General features: G+C 50.8%; 2 non-coding genes across 2 annotated transcripts; both read left to right on the top strand.

The window, feature by feature from the left end:
* Window positions 1-4,820: 4,820 nt before the first annotated feature.
* On the top strand, window positions 4,821-4,892 carry TRNAQ-CUG. The gene has a single exon. It is a non-coding gene; the product is annotated as a tRNA-Gln (tRNA).
* Window positions 4,893-7,055: 2,163 nt separating this feature from the next.
* On the top strand, window positions 7,056-7,128 carry TRNAK-UUU. Its single transcript has one exon. It is a non-coding gene; the product is annotated as a tRNA-Lys (tRNA).
* Window positions 7,129-7,978: the final 850 nt, after the last annotated feature.

The raw sequence follows: 7,978 nt of genomic DNA, 5'->3' as shown, positions 1-7,978 counted from the left end.
TTTTCAGCTGAAACTTTTTTTTTGGGGGGGGGGGGGGGGGTATGTGTGAAAAATATCATGAACTTGGGTTGATTTCACCCACTTGGTCATTTAAAGGGCAAAGCAAAAGAATATTGGAAACAGTCAAAAAGAAACATTTGGACGTTTTTAAATCCAAATGTTTCGATTTTTCCCAGTGCAAGGGCTTTTCGATTGGCCAATTCCCTTTCCTTCCATTTTTTTCTCAAAAACAAACCAAAGAAAAGGGTGGAAAAACATTAATGCTGAAAGTTGAAATGAAACTTTTCATTGCAGGCTGAACAAACCATTTAGTACGGCCCAAATCAACTTGGATTTTTGTTGTTCGGATTTGCCGGCAATGTGGAAAAAAAATCAGTTTGACCCGAAACAAATTTTTTCGGAATCAAAATAGCCATTATTCACCAATCTCTGCTATACCCTGGTGGGCTGTAGGAGTCATGAAAACTCTATGTGTTTGTGTGTGTGTGATTGTCCATCACTGTAGGAGCCATGAAAACTCTGTGTGTGTGTGTGTGATTGTCCATCACTGTAGAAGCCATGAAAACTCTATGTGTGTGTGTGTGTGATTGTCCATCATGTAGTTTGTACAATGAATGCTTCATTTGCTAATAAAAATAACTGGTAAAAAGTTGACAGAGGTGAATCACATTTTTTCCATGCCCACCTGTCTTTTCGGAGGGTGGTGGGAAAAAGGCTGTGAAATTTCAGCCCCAAGCGTGGTTTGTGAGTGTGTCATTGCATGTCTGTGTTCACACGTGACATGCATGCATTTGCACAGGCACGTTCCCACGTGTACATGCATGGTTTGGGTTTTTTTTTAAGGGGCTGGTGGGGAAATCTGAGACGGCTTGATTCACACTCCCCAGCCCCGCTGCTGTTGTACGGGTCACACCGGGCTTCCTGTCTGTTGGTGAGGCCACGCCAGGGGTCTACAAGCCCCCAGCCTCACGTGTGGCTGTCATGGGTCTCGTGGTCCTTGGCTCCGCGGGAGGACCCCTCCTTTGTCGTGACGCCCCCCAGTGAAGGTTGCCCTCTCTTGCTGTGGGCCCCTGGGCCTCCACCCCTAGAAGGAGAAATGCCCCCCCTCATCTCTACCCTGCATCCTATATCATCTTCCCCAACAGCTTCTCCCCTGTCCTTTCTCTTCCATCCCAGGTAAACAGGTCGCTGGGCCCTCTCTCTTCCGTCCTTTGTTCCCCTCTGACTGGAACTGGTTGGTCAGGTCACCGGGGGCCTCTCTCCTCAGCTCATTGTCCTCCCACTGGCCAGAACCGGCCTCCCGGTCACCAGTCACTAGGGTCCCCCATCTCCAGGCCGACATCCGGGGTCCTGGCTGCTAGGTGAGGTCACACCTGGTCCTCTGCACCAACAAACCAACTCGCCCACCAACCTGTTAAACATGCAGCACACATTTTTAACAGGGAAACTGAGGCACACACAGTGCTCACACAAAACACTAAGCAACCCCCCCCGCTTCATCACAGTGGCCCCCTCCCACCATGGCACCAAATGGAAAAACACTTCTTTGGGCGCCCCGGCGAGGCAGAGTGCCCCAGGCCCCAGGCATCTCAGCAGCCGGGCCAAGCTGGAACCACGAGTGCGTGTCATAGAAAGTCCACGTGTGTCCCTGCCCTCACCGGGGAATCGGGGATGAGATCTGCAACTCAGCCCCCGGTGTGTGTGTGTGTGTGTGTGTGTGGGGGGGGGGCGCTCCCGGGCTCTCAGGGCCAGATTTGAGGCCTGCTGCTTTCGATAGCAGCGAGAGAGTGGGGGGAAGGTGTCTTCCAGCCGCGGGCCAGCAGCTGCCTGCCCGTCCCCCGATGCAGCACGGACACAAGCTAACGACCTCTGCAAACAGGGACCCCTGGCTCAGATGCCCTCCTGGTACAGTCCCTGGGGCACCAGCTTTCTACCCCTCCCTCTATCTGTGCCCACCCCTCTGCCCGTCCATCCTCATACAGACCCTTCGATCTATCCCTCCCACGTCATACATCCCATTTCCCTACTGACCCCCATCGCATTAATCCTCCTATCTCTCCCAACCCGCACCATCCACCTTCCCAATTCACCCCCTGCCTGCCCCATACACCTCTTGATCCCCATCCCTCCCTCCCTCTGTCCAGCTAGCCATCCCACACACCCCTCTGTCTAGCCATCCATCCCACCATGTGCACATCACCTGTCTATCCCCAGACACACCCCTCTATTCACCTATCGATCCCGCTGTTCCTCTATAAACCCCCTCTCGATTCGTCCATCAATCCCCACACCCCAGCCACACCCCCGTCTATGTACACCACCTATCTATCTATCCCCATCCACCCCCGCTATCTATCTATCTATCTATCTATCTATCTATCTATCCCCATTCATCCCATCTATCTATCTATCTATCCCCATCCACCCCCGCTATCTATCTATCTATCTGTCTATCTATCTATCTATCTATCTATCTATCCCTTTGCACCCCCTCTATCTATCTATCTATCTATCTATCTATCTATCTATTCCCGTACACCCCCTCTATCTAACTATCTATCTATCTATTCCCATACACCCCTTCTATCTATCTATCTATCTATCCCCATCTACTCTCTCTCTCTCTCTCTCTCTCTATCCCCATATGCCCCTCTATCCAGGGCCGGCTTTAGGACCTGCGGGGCCCGATTCGAATACCTGGCGGCGGTCCGGGTCTTCGGCGGCACTTCGGCGGCTGGGGGTCCGCTCCGGGTCACGGCACTGAAGGACCGCCACCGAAGGGCCACCAAAGACCTGGAGCGGACCCTATGCCACCGAAGACCCGGAGCGGACCGCTGCAGGATGAGTAAAAAAAATTAAAAAGGCGCCTAAAGCCGGCCCTGCCTCTATCTATTTATCCCCATACACCCCCTCTATCTATCTACCCTATACCCCCCCTCTATCTATCCCCATACCCCCATCAGCAGGATATCTGTGCACACACTGTAATTGCGGATGGCAGGCAGGTCTGTCCCACTGTCCAATGTGTTACCAGTTTGCCTATACAGACCGTCTCAGAGGTTGGTGGGGACAATGAAAGTTTTGTGTCGCTGTCCTATTCAGGGTATCGGGGCAAGGTAGGGGTACCAAAGGGGGAAAAGGACTGAGCTCTGCACTGAGGACACTTGATTCTATTGGGATCTGAACTTATGTCACTGGAATCAAAGTCCAGCATGCTAACCATTACACCATAGACCCCTCTAAAAACACAGCAGCCTACAAAGATGCGGAAGCACTAGGTTGTGTTGGGTTTTGGCATTGGGAACACACTCCTGTACCATGAATACTGCTGCGGTTCAGGTCGCCCCATCTCCAAGAAGATCTGTCAGAACTGAGAAAGGTCCAGAGAAGGCCTAGAACAATGATTAAGAGCACGGAGCAGCTGTGTAAGGAGAGATTAAAAAGACTGGGACTGTTCATCTTAGAAAAGAGACAACTGTGGCGGGATATGCTAGAAGTCTATAAAATCGTGACTGGGGTGGAGAAAGTCAATAAGGAAGTGTTACTTACGCCTTCCCGTAACACACAAACCAGGGGTCACCCAATGAAATTACTAGGCAGCAGGTTTAAAACAAACGTAAGGAGGTATTTCTTCACAGTCAACCTGTGGAACTCATTGCCAGAGGATGTTGTGATGGCCAACAGTATAACAGAGTTCAAAAAAAGAACTAGATAAGTTCCTGGTCTATGAATGGCTATTAGCCAAGAGGGCCAGGGACACAGCCCCATGCTCTGGGTGTCGCTAAACCTCTGACTGCCCCAGCTGGCACAGATCCACAGGGTCTGGTCTATGCCCCAGGCCCTTGGGAGTGACCCCTTTAGTGCATCAGGCATCAAGGACCCATACCGCTCCTGCCATACTTGGAAACTGGGCCTTCAAGCAACCCCTCTCTTTCTCTTTGACTCCTGGTGTGTGTGTGTGTGTAGATTGGTTTGAGCCAGTCCTTAATGACCCATTCATACCACTACAGACTGTCAGGTGACACAGCACCCACCCCATCCCCGCTCTGCCTCCACAGCAGCTTTTAATTCTTTGTGCGCTGCACATAGCAACGCAAAGCACAAAGGGAAACTGAGGCACGCACCGGCTTCCCCAAAACACTACCAAAATTCCCACTTCATCACACCAGGATCCACAGGTTCGGTCCCATTGGGAGTGCCATCAGTGCTTAATCTGTGCTGGGGCCAACCACTCGCACCTCTCGGCTTGGCAGTTCACAGCCACGGCACCTCTGGGCTCCTGGCCAGCAGCTGCCGCTCTCCGGCCGCCCAGCTCTGAAGGCAAAGCGCAGAGCTGCAGAGGCAAGGGTGGCACGGTACGGCGTTGCCTCCCTTACTTGTGCACTGCTGCTGGCGGCGGCGCTGCCTTCAGAGCTGGGTGCCTGGCCCGCAGCCGCTGTTCTCCAGTGGTCGTAGGCAAGAGGAGTGGGGCTGGCCTGTGTGGGGAGGCTGTGATAGGGAGCTCGGGGCAGTGTGTGGGGAGGCAGTGGTGCCAACATACCAGTTCCCCAGGGTGCCATTTCCCCAAAGGCTGGCCCTGCTTGTGGCCCTCCGACCTGGACACATTATTCCAGCTGCGGTTGCACCCAGGTCACCGAGAGTCGGGGAGGTACTTGGGGCACATGGTGTTTGGGCAGCATGCACTGGGTAGTGCTTTAGATCATTGTCCTTTGTTGTCTTCAACTCCAGGCTTGGGCCAACCCCTGGCAAAGCACCTTAGGGTGACTGGCACTCTGGCAGAGCAGTCATTACAAATGCTCTGGAAGGGCTGTCAGTCAGCTGGTTCCATGGTGTAATGGTTAGCACTCTGGACTCTGAATCCAGCGATCCGAGTTCAAATCTCGGTGGAACCTGGGCTATACAACTTTTTATTTTAACAGTTCATCTTTCCTCACCTTTGGTGCAAACTTTTCTTTGAGCATTTTACTTCGATGAGCCATTCTCCGCCCTCTAGAGTTCCCTGACTGACGGTTCTGTTAGCTTTTCTTTTCTCTGCTGTGTTTTCCTTTTCCTTTCTCTTTTTCTCTCATATGGGGACTGCAACAACAGTTTTTCTCAGTTATATACATGGGGCCTACATCCTAAAGTGATTGATAGATGAGAAATAGAGAGATAAGATCCCATCAGAAATAGATAGATAGGTGCTAAGAAAGAAATAGATAGATAGATAGATAGATAGATAGATAGAGGGGGTGTATGGGGATAGCTAGATAGCTAGATAGATAAAGACAGCACAAGAAAGAAAGAAAGAAAGAAAGGAAAGGCTGTGATAGATTATATGCTGATAGCTAGAATAGACATCATTAGAAAAAGATGGTTAGATATGTAGATTGATAGATAAATACCATCAGCAATTGATAGATGTACACTATCACGGAGTGTAGGGGAGTCCGGGCCCTGCACCCCCACTTCCTGCTATTCACCATGACTCTCAGCCAGCCAGTAAAACGGAAGGTTTATTGGACGACAGGAACACAGTCCCAAACAGAGCTTGTAGGTACAACCAGGACCCCTCAATCAAGTCTTTCTGGGGGGCAGGGAGCTTAGACCCCAGTCCTGGGGCTCCCTCTGTTTCCCCAGCCAGCTCCAAACTGAAACCCCCTCCCCCTGGTTCCTCCTCCAGCCTTTGTCCAGTTTCCCAGGCAGAAGGTGTCACCTGGCCCCAACCCCCCTCCTGGGCTCTCATGTTACATGCTCAGGTATCTTCCCTCAAGGAAAGTCTCCCATCCCACACACAGTTCCAGTAAAACTCCCCTGCAACATTCCCAGGTCAATACTCCCCACTCCCTGCTGTGTCACATATGCCATCAGAGAGACATAGGCCTTGGCTACACTTGTGGATTCACAGCGCTGCCGCGGCAGCGCTGTGAAGCGCGAGTGTAGTCGCGCCGCCAGCGCTGCGAGAGCTCTCTCGCAGCGCTGTATGTACTCCACCTCTCCGAGGGGAATAGCTTGCAGCGCTGCGAGGGAGCGTGCAGCGCTGCAGGCGCTGATTACATTGGCGCTTTACAGCGCTGCACTCGCTGCGCTCAGGGGGGGTGTTTTTTCACACCCCTGAGCGCAGCAAGTGCAGCGCTGTGAATTGCCAGTGTAGCCAAGGCCATAGATAGATAGATAGATAGATAGACGGTGTGTGGGGGGATTGATAGATAGATAGAGGGGGTGGATGGGGATAGATAGATAGATAGAAGAGATGGTGACAGAATATATGCCATTAGAAAATGATAGATAGATAGATAGATAGATGGGGTGTATGGAGATAGATATTTAGAGGGAGTGCCTGGGGATGGATGGATGGATAGATAGACAGATAGAGGGGGTATATGGGGATAGATAGATAAAATACTATCATAAATAGAAAGAAAGAAAGAAGTGATAGATTATATGCTGATAGATATAATAGACGTTAGAAAAAGGTGGCTGATTGATAGATCCCATCAGAAATAGATAGATAGATGCCATCAGAGACAGATAGAAAATGAAGTGAGAGGACAGATGCTGATAGAATAGATGCCATTAGAAAGGGATAGATTGGTAGATAGATTAAATACCACCAGAACTAGATAGATATAAGGCAGGGAAGAAAGAAGGGAAGGGAAGACACAAATGAGCTGCTGATAGACTAGGTGGCATTAGAAAGAGATGGTCAGATACATAGATTGATAGACACTGTCAGAAACCTGGATCTGCCATCAGAGAGAGGGGGAACTGGATAGACCAGATGCCCTTAGAAAAGGCGAGACAGAGACCCTCAGAGGGAGGAACTGGCTAGATTAGCTGCAGCCAGCGAAGGAAGTGGGGGGCTGGCTGGAGAAGCAGAAAGCCCCCCTGGATCTCTAACTGGGCTGGACAGACAAGCGAGCTGCAGGGCGCTAGATGAGGAGCCCCTGCTCATTCAGACACACGAAAGAGGACAAGGGCTTGGTGAGCGGAGCCCCGACAGGAACAGCTGCTCAGGGGCTGCGAAACAGCCAGTGTGCTGCATCACTCTCCTGCTGATCCTCAAACAACAGGGAGCCCGGATAGCTCAGTCGGTAGAGCATCAGACTTTTAATCTGAGGGTCCAGGGTTCAAGTCCCTGTTCGGGCGAATCTAGCTTTTGGCAAACAAGTAAACTTCGGCATTTTGAGTGGTTCAGAAACAGCGGCTTAGTTTCTAAAAATGACTCTGTGTGTGTGTGTGTGTGTGTGAGAAATGGCTGCGAGCCCCAGCGACTGATCACAAGGGTGTGTGTGTATGAAATGATTGCTTTCCCCAGTGACTCTTTGTGTGTGTGTGAAATGGCTGCTCACCCCAGTGACAGATCACAAGTGTCTGTGTGTGTGTGTTAAATGGCTGATCGCCCCACTGACTGATCGTGTGTGTGTGTGTGTGCGCGTGTGTGAAGAGGCAAGGGAGGTAATATCTTTTATTAGACCAGGGGTCGGCAACGTTTCAGAAGTGGTGTGCCGAGTATTCATTTATTCACTCTAATTTAAAGTTTCGCGTGCCAGTAATACATTTTAATGTTTTTAGAAGGTCTCTTTCTATGTCTATAATATATAACTAAACTATTGTTGTATGTAAAGTAAAGAAGGTTTTTAAAATGTTTAAGAAGCTTCATTTAAAATTAAATTAAAATGCAGAACCCCCTGGACCAGTGGCCAGGACCCGGGCAGTGTGAGTGCCACTGAAAATCAACTCGTGTGCCGCCTTTGGCACGCATGCCATAGGTTGCCTACCCCAGTATTAGACCAACTTCTGCTGGCGAGGGAGAGGCTTTCAAGCTGACGGAGCTCCCCTTCGGGCCCGTGCGGTTAGGTAAAACAGAGATCAGTCACACACACGATACCACCCGGGTCGGCTCCCACACGCTCGCTGTAGTGCAAACAGGAAGTCAAGCTACATGATCACAGTCACCTTAGAAGCTGTGACCTCACCAGAGGTTGCCAAGCAGGGC

The sequence above is a fragment of the Terrapene carolina genome, unplaced genomic scaffold, assembly GCF_002925995.2.
Source record: "Terrapene carolina triunguis isolate 2854851 unplaced genomic scaffold, T_m_triunguis-2.0 Scaffold25412, whole genome shotgun sequence".
In the NCBI taxonomy this organism is placed as follows: domain Eukaryota; kingdom Metazoa; phylum Chordata; order Testudines; family Emydidae; genus Terrapene; species Terrapene triunguis.
This window is presented reverse-complemented; position numbering and strand designations above follow the sequence as displayed.